The following is an 8,888-nucleotide window of genomic DNA, read 5'->3' on the forward strand; positions in this document are numbered from 1 at the left end:
TTGCCTTAATATATCTTTGTGTGGGTGGAGGGACTAAATCCAATCTTCTGTAGTACTGTTACTATATGTCTTTATAAACAGAAATTTAAAGATACATATTTAACTATTAAAAATATTCAGTTTTAGTGGGAGACACAGCAGACTCATAGAATGGCAGATGTCCTAAATAGCACTCTGGCCTCAGAATCAGCCCTTAAGGCATTTGGATCTGGCTCAAGAGCCCATGAGAGTATTTTAGGCATGGAAAGCCAAGACACTTTGAAAAAAAAAAGACCTAAATGAAAGATCTCTATGAGTGAGATCCCAGTGGAAAGAACAGGGCCATCAAAGAAGGAGGTACCTTTCTCTGAAGGGAGGAGAGAACTTCCACTTTGACTATGACCCTGTTGAAATAAGATTGATGTCAGCTAACCCTAAAGGCTTCCATAGCCTTGGCAACTCATGACTAGAGTCTAGGGAGATTACTGACGCCATAAACAAGAGTGTCAAATTGTTAAATCAACAACAGGAGTCACTGTGTACTTACGTCTCATATGGGATCTGTCCTTAATGTGTTGTCCAATGTGAAGTAATGCTATAACTAGTACTGAAACAGTATTATTACACCTTGTGTTTCTGTGTGCGTGCAAACTGATGAAATCTTTACTTAGTATATACTGAACCAATCTTCTTTATATAAAGATAATTGAAAATGAAATAAAAAACTTGGTGTTAAATTGGAAATTGCATAGAAAATTAATCAATTTTTTTTAAAAAAATCATGTAGGATCTCTGTCCTTAATGTGCTGTACATTTTGATTTAATGCTATAACTAGTACTCCAACAGTATGTTTCACTTTGTGTTGCTATGTGGGGGCAAATTGTTGAAATCTTTACTTAATATATACTAAACTGATTTTCTGTATATAAAGAGAATTGAAAATGAATCTTGATGTGAATGGAAGGGGAGAGGGAGTGGGAAAGGGGAGGGTTGCGGGTGGGAGGGAAGTTATGGATGGGGGAGCCATTGTAATCCATAAGCTGTACTTTGGAAATTTATATTCATTAAATAAAAGTCTAAAAAAATTCAGTTTTTATATAAAGCAGAGTTTGATTTCATGGTTTGTCTGAAATATTTACCAAAAAATAAAAATAAAAATAATAGGGCAAAAAGGGGAAAGACTATCTCTAAAACCTTTGACATGAGCCTGCTGGGTAAGCTTCTGAATATTGGGTTTGCTGAGAAATGAATATCAGAGTTTTTCTTGAAGCTGATAACATGAAGGACCTGGCCAGCAGTGATCTCCTGATGCCTAACAGGATGCTTTGTTTACTTTTCTGCCATTATCTGTTGTGTTTTTAGTCTGTTCTCATTGTAATCATGCACAATACAGTTACTTATGAAGATCAAGTTTACAAAGTCTGCTGAGTGGAGCAGTGTGACATGTAGTGACTCAGAATGTAAACTCTCAGGGGCAAATGTGGTAGTACCTTTGCTCAGATCAGGGAGTTGTTCAAATCCCTCATTTTTGAAGAAGTTGGCCAGAAATACTTGCCAATGCTGTCAGAGCGCTACTGCAAAATGTGAAATATTTGTTTTTTAAATAATTTTCTTTTTGTTGTTAATTGTTTTGCTGTTCCTTTATTATCACTGGCATGGTTTGGCATCAGATGTCATCATGTCTTTATATTCTTTGAAGATTCAAATAAAAAGTGTGGTGCCAAAAGAAGAAATACAAAATAAAATTCAAAGATAAGATTAGTAATATTTTTATGAGAATAATGGTATCAGTGACTCAACTTTGACAAGAAATGTATAAAAGTTTTATTATTTGATGAGATCCTTCAAGGTATGCTCGGCAGAGAACCTGGAAAACTTTCTTTAAAGCACTGCTGCTGTGAGGGGATGATTGGGTTACAGAAAAAAAGTATTCCAACCACTGGTTGGACTTCATCATCCAAGTGCAATTTGCTAGAATAAACAGTGCAGGAAAAGGAAAAGCTAGAACATGGCTGTGCCTGAGATTGAGCTAATAATTGCCCCACACTCAAGTATTTGCAGCACAAAGTAGTCACTGTAGACTGTCATCATTTCTTCTTTGTAGTTTCTCCTGCATCATTTAACTGAGTAAAGCACTAGTATCCCACAGTTCACTCCATACATTTATTTTTTAAAGTTGTACAGTTTATTAATTCTTATGAAAAATTCACAAAATCACCATAAAGTCAATACAAAATCTTTACTCCTTCAGCTTTTTGCCAGCACTAACATTGGATTTGGCAGTTCCCCTGAACTTCTTCAATGTGTTGTAACACTCCTGTTGCTGTTGTGTTGAGTCTTTTTCTTCTCATACAGGCTACGTCTTGCAAGTCAATGTTTGATTTCATTTTTTAACATAATCCAAGGAATCATAAATCATACCAAAGACCATTGTCTTGCCACCGCCAAAATGGGTTCTAAAACCAAATACAAAGATGACATCAGGAGTTGTCTAGCACATTTTGGCTAGTTTTTCCCAAATCTCTGTGGAACAGATGCCTTCCCAGAGTGGAGCATGTCAATGACCATTTGTTCCCTCTGAAGTGGTTGGTTAGTCATGAACTTCCTGGTACAAATAGTACTGTGTCATTCATTATGTCAGCTGATCACTACAAAAAGAAAAATGTTACTATATTGCTATAAATCTCAAATAAAATGTAATTCAATTCAACTGAGACAAAAGGTATAAAGAGTGATACCTGGGGCTGGCACTGTGGTGCAGCAGTTTAAAGCCCTGGCCTGAAGTGCTGGCATCCCATATGGTTGCCAATTCTAGTTTTGGCTGCTCCTCTTCTGATCCAGCTCTCTGCTGTGGCCTGGGAAAGCAGTAGAAGATGGCCCAAGTGCTTGGGCCCCTGTGCCCATGTGGGAGACCCAGAAGAAGTTCCTGCCTCCTAGCTTTGGATCAGCTCAGCTCCAGCAGTTGCAGCCATCTAGGGAGTGAACCAGCAGATGGAAGACCTCTCTCTATGTCTCTACCTCTCTCTGTAACTCTGTCTTTCAAACAAATAAAATAAATCTTTAATAAAAGAGTGATACCTTATTCATAAAGTTACAGTCCACAAATAAGATAAAATAGCTGTGATTTTTTATATACTTTCACAGCAGTCTCATATTCACAAGAACTAATCTGATGAAAACAAGTTGATATTACAAAAACAATACTATGACAGATAAATGTGGAATGTTCTTACTGTGAATGAACAGATCAAACATGGTAAAAAGTTTTATAAAATAAGATTCTACTAGTTAACCTTCAAGTACTAAGAAAAAAATCTGTTGTTCCTCAAAACAAATTTTGTGCATGTTATAATCACTGATCAGCATGCAATATTGAAATTATGGCAAAAAATAGAATACATATATATGATTGTACTTTGGATAATTCATGGAAGAATGGAATTAAAGATGTGTTTTGAAATCCATTTATAATTTTAATAGCATAAATATTTCATACGAAATTCAAAAATTTTTTGTATACATGGATTTCAAAATTCCATTTCCGGGGCCAGCATTGTGGCATTGCAAATGGTGCCTACATAAAGAAATTGGGAAGACAAAAAATAAATGAGCTATCAATGCATCTCAAGGATTAAAAAAAAAAAACCCACAGCAAACCAAACCCAAAACCAGTAGGAGAAAGAAATAATTAAAATTAGAGAAGAAATTAACAAAGTTGAAACAAAAATACAAAATATCAGCAAAATGAAGAGATGGTTTTTTGAAAAAATAAAACTGATACATCATTGGCTGCACTAGCAAAAAAAAGAAGACCCTAATTAATAAAATTAGACATGAAAGAGGGAATGTAACAGACACCATAGAAATAAAAGGAATCTTAAGAAATTACTACAAAGAGCTGTATGCCAACAAACTAGGAAGCCTAGAAGAAATGGATAGATTCCTAGACATATGCAACCAACCGAAATTGAGCCATGAACACACAGAAAACCTAATCAGACCCATAACGAAGACAGAAATTGAATCATTAATAAAGGCTCTCCAAAAAAAGAAAAACCTAGGACTGGATGGCTTTACTGCTGAATTCTACCAGACATTTAAAGAAATAATTCCAATTCTTCTCAAGCTATTCAAAATAATTGAAAAGGAGGGAATTCTCCCAAGTTCTTTCTATGAAGCCAACATCACCTTAATCCCTAAACCTGAAAAAGACGCAACTGAGAAAGAGAACTACAGACCAATTTGCCATGAACACAAATGCAAAAATTCTGTACAAAACTCTAGCCAAACAAGTCCAACAACACATCAGAAAAATCATTTACCCCAACCAAGTGGTATTTATCTCTGGTATGCATGGATGGTTCAATATTAAAAAATCAGTAGGAGCCAAGATGGCATAATAAGAAGGGAGCTTACTGACAGTCCAGGAGAAGGCAGATTAATAAAAGTGAAGATAGTGTAGTCTCAGGGAAGAATTAGGAAAAAAACAACAGAGGAAACTCTTTTTTTTAATTTTATTTCTTTCTTTATTTTTTTGACAGGCAGAGTGGACAGTGAAAGAGAGAGACAGAGAGAAAGGTCTTCCTTTGCCATTGGTTCACCCTCCAATAGCCGCCGCGGTTGGCGCACTGCGGCCTGTGCACCACGCTGTTCCAATGGCAGGATCCAGGTGCTTCTCCTGGTCTCCCATGGGGTGCAGGGCCCAAGCACTTGGGCCATCCTCCACTGCACTCCCTGGCCACAGCAGAGAGCTGGCCTGGAAGAGGGGCAACCGGGACAGAATCCGGAGCCCCGACCGGGATTAGAACCCGGTGTGCCGGCGCTGCAAGGCGGAGGATTAGCCTGTTGAGCCACGGCGCCGGCCAGAGGAAACTCTTGTGTAATTAGAGGGACACAGTGGACCTACGTGGAGGGCACAAGTACCCACAGCTTGGGACTCTAGCTGTTGAGAGGCTCTGCACCAGCACTGGAAAGAGAGGTGAGATAAAACCAGTAGCCTGAGACACTGGCAGAAAAGTGGCAGGAAGAGCCTAAAGGGAACAAGGCTTGAAGCCACATGGGGAAAAAAAAAACACCAGCTTAACTAGAGGAGAGAAAAAATAAAAGGGACAGTACGGACATGATTCTATCTCTCCAATCACCTTACAAAAGCCTAGGAGCCGATAGAGCAGGCACCATGTTGGACATATGTAACAGTTGTGCCAGCTTGGGGCTGCACCCAGCAATCAGCCAAACAGAAAAAACCTTACCCTGGTGGGGATTAATAACAGGAGACTAAGACCTAGTGAATGTGTGGAGCTTATGAGCTGGGACAGTGAAAAAAACCTGTGTGTGTGTGTGGTATAACTCACAGTGTGGCTGAGACTTGAGTAGTCTTAGTGGGAGATGCCACAAGCACGGACCACACTGGCTACCTGGTGAAAGACATTGCAGGGGAATCTGAGCTTACAGTGAGGACTGCACAGATCTTTTGTGTGGTCCTTGGGAAAGAGCAGATGAATATTGTACCAACAGGGGCTAGTGCTCAGGCACTGATTGCTACCAAGGAGAAGAGCTCAGCTGAGCAGAATCACTTCCCTTCTGAATAAAAAGAAAAAAAAAAGAGGGAGAGAAGATTTACCACACCAAACCTGGGTGTGTCACCTTTGGCACACCCTTAAGCCTGAAGAACTGAACAGTGCTCTCTGGCCACACCTATCACAAGCCTCTAGAGATTTATGAAAAGCAGATAGTCCACTTAAACTAGACATAGTATAATGAAAAAAGCCACCACAGCAAGAAAAAAAAAGAAGAAACCAAAGAATATATCCACAATGCCAAAGAACAAACACAAAAACCAAGGAAATAAGAAAAAGGAAGACATCATGAAGCTCCCAAAACATGACACTTCAATACAAGAATATGAAGATGATGAGATAGAAGAAATGGAAGATACAGAATTTAAAAAATTTATGATGAGAACATTTAGAAGTTATCAAAAACAAATGCAGTGGCCAGCACTGTGGCTCAATAGGCTAATCCTCTGCCTGCAGTGCCAGCACACTGGGTTATAGTCCCAGTCGGGGTGCTGGATTCTGTCCCAGTTGCCCTTCTTCCAGTCCAGCTCTCTGCTGTGGCCCGGGAGTGCAGTAGAGGATGGCCCAAGTGCTTGGGCCCTGCACCCCATGGGAGACAAGAATAAGCACCTGGCTCCTGCCAGATCAGTGTGGTGTGCTGGCCGTAGCTCACAGGCCACAGTGGCCATTGGAGGGTGAACCAATGGCAAAGGAAGAATTTTCTCCCTGACTCTCTCTCTCACTTACTGTCCACACTGCCTGTCAAAAAAATGAAAAACAAATGCATGAACTACAGAAATTCATTCAGGACAGGACAGAAAATCTCTCTCATGAAAATGAAATCTTAAGGAGGAATCAAAATGAAATGAGGAATTTAATAGAACATGAAATTGAGGTACTGAAGAGAAATCAAAATGAAATGAAGAATTCAATAGAACAAATGAAAAACACATTTGAGAGCCTTAGAAACAGAATCAGTGAGGTAGAAGAGAAAATATCAGACCTAGAAGACAGAGCACAGGAAGGAATACAGTTAAACCAAAGAAAAGAAGAGGAAATTAGAAATCTAAAAAATATTGTTGGGAGTCTACAGGGTACTATTAAAAAACCCAACATTTTGGTTCTAGGAGTTCCTGAAGGAATGGAGAGAGAGAAAGGATTAGAAGGCCTTTTTAGTGAGATACTAGCAGAAAAATTCTTGGGTTTGGAGAAGGAAAAAAGCATCCAAGTACAAGAAGCACATAGAACCCCCAATAAACAAGACCCAAAAGGATCCTCACCATGATACATTGTAATTAAACTAACCACAGTGAAGCAGAAAGAAAAGATTCTAAAATGTTCAAGAGAGAAATGTCAGATTACTCTCACAGGATCTCCAATTAGACTCACAGCTGACTTCTCATCAGAAACCTACAGACTAGGAGGGAATGGCAAGATATAGCCCAGGTACTAAGAGAAAAAAACTGCCAGCCCAGAATATTATATCCTGCAAAGCTCTCATTTGTGAATGAAGATAAAATAAAGACATTTCATAGCAAACAGAAATTGAAAGAATTTGTCACCACTTGTCCAGCCCTGCAAAAGATGCTTAAAGATGTGTTACACACAGAAACAAGGCCATCAATATGACAGAAGGTAAAGGAAAAAAAATCTTCCAATAAAAGATCACAGGAAGTTCAAAGCACATATTAGAAATATCTTTGAAAAATTGCAGGGCAAAGTCACTACTTATCCATAGTCACATTGAATGTAATGGCCTCTACTCTCCAGTTAAAAGATACAGACTGGCTGAATGGATTAAAAAACAAAACCCATATATTTTCTGCTTACAAGAAACATGTATTTCCAACAAAGATGCATGCAGACTGAAAGTGAAAGGTTGGAAAAAGATATTCCATGCCAACAGAAACCAAAAAAAGAGCTGGCATAACCATATTAATATCAGACAAAATAAACTTTAACACAAAAACTGTTAAGAGAGATAAAGAGGGTCACTATATAATGATTAAGGGATCAATTCAACAGAAGATGTAACTATTATAAATGTACATGCACCTGATTACAGGGCACCGGGTTATTTAAAAGATATATTAAGGAATTTAAAGGGAGACTTAGACTCCAATACAATAGTACTGGGGGACTTCAATACTCCACTTTCAGCAATAGACAGATCAACCTGACAGAAGATCAACAAGGAAACAGCAGATTTAATCGACACTATTGCCCAAATGGATCTAACAGATATCTACAGAACTTTTCATCCTACACTTGAAGAATACACATTTTTCTCAGCAGTAAATGGAACCTTCTCTAGAATTGACCACATACTAGGCCATAAAGCAAGTCTCAGCAAACTCAAAATAACTGAAATCATACCATGCATCTTCTCAGACCACAGTGGAATGAAGCTGGAAATTAGCAACTCAGGAATCCCCAGAGCATATGCAAACAAATGGAGACTGAACAACATGCTCCTGAATGAACAGTGAGTCACAGAAGAAATCAAAAGAGAAATCAAAAACTTTCTGGAAGTAAATGAGGATAACAACACAATATATCAAAACTTCTGGGATACAGCAAAAGCAGTGTTAAGAGGGAATTTTATAGCAATAGGAGCCTACATCAAGAAACTGGAAAGGCACCAAGTGGATGAGCTATCAATGTTTCTCAAAGATCTAGAAAAACTGCAGCAAACCAGACCCAAAACTAGTAGGAGAAGAGAAATAATTAAAATTAGAAAAGGAATCAACAGAATTGAATCCCAAAACACATTACAAACGATCAGCAAAATGAAGAGCTGTTTTTTTTTAATAAACGAAAATTGACACCCCATTGGCCCAACTAACTAAAAAAATAAAAGACCCAAATCAATAAAATCAGAGATGAAAAAGGGAATGTAACAACAGACACCACAGAAATAAAAAGAGTCATCAGAAATTACTACAAGGACTTGCCAGCAAACAGGGTAATCTATCAGAAATGGATAGATTCCTGGACACATACAACCTACCTAAATTGAACCATGAAGACACAGAAAATCTAAACACTCATAACTGAGACAGAAATTGAATCAGTATTAAAGGCCCTCCCAGCAAAGTCCAGGATTGGATGGATTCACTGCTGAATTCTACCAGACATTTAAAGAAGAACTAACTCCAATTCTTCTCAAACTATTCAGAACAAGTAAAAAAGAGGGAATCCTCTGAAATTATTTCTATGAAGCCAGGCTCACCTTAATTCCTAAACGTGAAAAAGATACAGCATCAAAAGAGAATTACAAAACAATTTCCCAGATCAACATAGATGCAAAAATCCTCAATAAAATTCTGGCCATTAGATTGCAACAACACGTC

At 38.2% G+C, this 8,888-nt stretch overlaps 1 pseudogene; it reads right to left on the reverse strand.

The window, feature by feature from the left end:
* Nucleotides 1-2,219: 2,219 nt before the first annotated feature.
* LOC133755147 (small ribosomal subunit protein eS24-like) lies at nucleotides 2,220-2,593 on the reverse strand (annotated as a pseudogene).
* Nucleotides 2,594-8,888: the final 6,295 nt, after the last annotated feature.

Source organism: Lepus europaeus, unplaced genomic scaffold, assembly GCF_033115175.1.
Source record: "Lepus europaeus isolate LE1 unplaced genomic scaffold, mLepTim1.pri SCAFFOLD_3_1, whole genome shotgun sequence".
In the NCBI taxonomy this organism is placed as follows: Eukaryota; Metazoa; Chordata; class Mammalia; order Lagomorpha; family Leporidae; genus Lepus; species Lepus europaeus.